At 34.5% G+C, this 4,004-nt stretch overlaps 1 pseudogene; it reads right to left on the bottom strand.

Moving 5' to 3' along the window:
* Window positions 1–237: 237 nt before the first annotated feature.
* LOC147524344 (rust resistance kinase Lr10 pseudogene) lies at window positions 238–945 on the bottom strand (annotated as a pseudogene).
* Between the last annotated feature and the right edge of the window lie 3,059 nt (window positions 946–4,004).

Below are 4,004 nucleotides of genomic sequence, written 5' to 3'. Positions count from 1 at the left end.
AAATGCTACCAAAAGTAGATATGGGCGCGGAGCGCGCCTTGGGCAAGGCCAAGTCAAGCGCGGGGTGCGCTCTATCGCCTGGAGGTTTGTCAAGGCAAGAGCGGTCGCTTTCGAAAGAAAGAACAACCGAAAGCGTCGCTCAACCTTTCTTCACGCTAGGTGAACTTGAGTTTCTCCTCATGTGAGGGATAACTCCAACACGTCTTTCTCAACTCTTTCCCCAACTTCTCCCGGAAACTATCCTGGCCCCTCAAAATTTCTTTTCTTCTTCAAAATTTCAAATAACATAATTCCGAAGCTATAAATATCACTTTTGTAAGTTACTTCTTGTCCTCTACCCACCTCTGGGGCAGCATAATCGTTGGTCCCTCTATATCCTGACTGTTCGACCTGATTTAAATTCCTTGCCATTCCAAAATCTATAATTTTAGGAGAAATATTTGAGTCAATAAGCACATTATCTGGCTTTACGTCATAGTGAATTATTGGTGGTTCACAATGCTCATGTAGAAAAGAGAGCCCATTTGCTATCTGAATTGCAATCTCATACAACTTCTCCCATTCTAAGTTAAGGTGATTCTTAAACAAAATCTTATCGAATGTGTTTTCCACGTATTCGTAAACAAGTGCTTTCATGTTGGTATCAAAGCAATACCCATATAGTTTGATCAAGTTTCGATGGGAAGTTTTGCCCATGGTGCCCATTTCAGCCTCGAATTGTTTCCTCATAATTTCCTTTGTGTTGTCTTTCAGTACCTTCACCGCTATTTTGACACCGTTAGGCAATTCGCCTTTGTAGACGTCTCCAAACCCACCAGCACCTACATTCTTCTCGAGATCTGATGTAAATCTCTTAAGTTCATCAAGTGAAAATGATCGTGGTATGTCGTTTGTTAGTTTATACAAGAACTCTTCGATTGGTTGTGAGCTGTCATCGTTCTCCATTACTTTATCTCAAAAAATATAGGGAGCGACTCTAGAGGACAAATCGGCCGAAAGAGAAACTCTAGAGGACACATTATTTTTATAATCACTCATAAGGACCGGGTGGATGAAAGTTCAAGTTTACCCTTGATGCGAAATAAGAACTGCTCGGGTAGATGAAAAGTAAAGTATACCCCTGAAGAAAAAAAATAAACGGCCCGACCCAACTGAAACAACCCGGTTATGAACATTAATTGTTCATACCCACAATACCTATCCATGTATGAACAATATCTATGAACATTGATTGTTCATACCCCCAATTATGAACATTAGTTATGAACAATGAGTGTTCATACCTATTTGAGCTATGAACAAGCATTGTTCATACCTATCCATGTATGAATATTGATCCAGTTATGAACATTGATTGTTCATACCTACCCATGCTGAACATCAGCTATGAACATTGATTGTGGCTATGAAAACATGAACCCAAAACAGATATGAACAATAACTGTTCATACCCTAAATTATGAACCTTAGCTATGAACAATAGGTATGAACAAAACAAATATGAATAATAAATGTTCACACTCAAAACAGATATGAACATTGATTGTTCATACCTTCTTATACCTTCTTTAGGTATAAACAATCCGTGTTCATACCCAAAAAAAACATGAACGCAAAACAGATATGAACATTGATTGTTCATACCCAAAACAGATATGAACAATAAATGTTCATACCCAAACAGACATGAATATTGATTGTTCATACCCAAAACATATATGAACAATAAATGTTCATACCCAAAACATATATGAACATTGATTGTTCATACCTACTTAAAAAAAATATAAACCCAAAACAGATATGAATATTGATTGTTCATACCCAAAACATATATGAACAATCAATGCTCATATCATATATGAGCATTGATTGTTCATACCCAAAACAAATATGAAAAGTACGTGTTCATACCAACAAAAAAACATGAACCCAAAGTAGATATAAACAATAAATGTTTATTTCCAAAACAGATATGAACAATACGTGTTCATACTTAAAGTAGGTATGAACAATACGTGTTTAACAGTAAAAAATAAACAATCATTGTTTGATTAACATTAAAATTTTAGATAATCTTGGTGGAATCGAACCACCATCACCTTTGGATATCACTTTTACCCAAATTTGAATAAGTTATTCACATTAGCTATGAACATTGATTGTTCATACCCCCAATTATGAACATTAGCTATGAACAATGAGTGTTCATACCTGTTGGAGCTATGAACACTATTTTGTTTGATAATTAGTCTAGTGCCGCCATCTCTAGCTTTGTTTGATAATTAGCCATTGATATTATCGTATAAAAAGGGTTATTCTTCACAAGGACGTGTTATTATCGTCTAAAAAGGGTCTGGTTAGTTGGAGAAGAAGGAGTTTTGGCCTTTTGGGTTTTCTCTCTCGTAGTTTTGTTTTATTCACATAAGGGTAAAAGGGGAAATAAAATAAAAAATTAAAAACCGGGCCAACTTATTTTGTCCTTGAGGGTTATTTTAATTAAAAGATTGGGTCCGTAAGTGATTAAAACATGGAATTTGGTTTTGTGAGTGGTTTCTAAAATAGGTTGTCCTCTACCGTGATTTTGGCTCAAAATTGGTCCTCTGGACCAATTTAATATAGGTTGCAGACTTGCAGTCCAACAAAGTAGAGTGTGGAGGAAAGAGTGATAACAACTTCTAGAAAAGAAAAAATTAGAATGAATTTCTATATATTAGAGAATAGAAAGAAGACATTGATGATATCCCTTTTATCCAATATATTGAAAGCTCTTCCTTCACTAAACAACCAGTTAATTATATGAAGACATTTCAGTCGAGGATCTCAACAGAATAAAAGTACTAGGAATTCTAAGATAACTGTTCAGTACATGTATTTATTGGTGTGTTATCATAAAACTATAGATGACCCAAATACTTGAAAGTCTAATTAGAATTCAGCTTTCAGCATTTGGAATAGGTTGGCATGCAAAAGGATAAAACAAAATCAAATCAAGATAAAAAATAACAATTGTTCTCTATGTTTCTTCACAAGACTTGCATACTAAAAAAATTAAAAAAACTATCTTACCAGGATTGATTGGATAAATTTAAGTTCCAGTGCGCTCTGATTTCTTACTTGTCAAATTGTAAGGCGTGGCATGTTGTATACTGTATTATTTCATAATGAAGCTTTCGATACATACCAAAATGAGCGGAGTCTGTGTTATTACGTCGAAGTTCTTCTTCTCAAACTGTTGTAAGAGACGATGAGGAGTTGGGATTAGAAAGGAGAAATGAAGTGTTTTGGAGTTTTTAGATTGATTAATAAGCCAACGTGCTTTTTCTCCAACGTTGAAAGCTAGCAGAGGGCGTTGAAGATTACAGAGTCCAACTGGAATCGGTAGTTTGAAAAGTTAATACTCATACTAAAAATTGGACAAGTTGATATATTCTTATAGTACCATATTTAAATATCAAGAAATTGGGCCGAATTTCAATTGAAAACAACTCTAAAGGACAGTGTTTTGTGATAATGACTCACAAAACCATTTTCATCAATGAAATAACTCACGGACCCAATTTCTTGATTTTAATAACTCTCAAGGACAAAATAAGTTGGCCCAGTTTATTTTATATTTCTTAAATACCACTTTTACCCTTTCCTGTTAATAAACAAAATTACGAGTAAGAAAACCCAAAACCCCTTTCTTCTCAAATTGACCTGACTTTTTGATTCATGATGCACGTACCTCATCAAACTACAAGTCGAATCCCTTCCCTGTTTTAATCAACAAAATTACGAGAGAGAAAACCCAAAACCACCTTCCATGTTTTAATCAAACGAAATTATGAGAAAAAAAACCTAAAACCAAAGTCGAGAAATAGACGAAGTTGTGCGAAGCTTCAGTTATTTTAAAGAAGTTGAACAAAGATGGCAACCATTATCCAACAAATCAAAGACATTGAAGATGAAGAATCACACCATTATCATTTTATCTTTTTTTTTTTTTAATAATTAAACCC

This window comes from Coptis chinensis, chromosome 1, assembly GCF_015680905.1.
Source record: "Coptis chinensis isolate HL-2020 chromosome 1, ASM1568090v1, whole genome shotgun sequence".
NCBI lineage: Eukaryota > Viridiplantae > Streptophyta > Magnoliopsida > Ranunculales > Ranunculaceae > Coptis > Coptis chinensis.
Note: the sequence above shows the minus strand (reverse complement) of the source record. Positions and strands in the feature narration are given on the sequence as shown.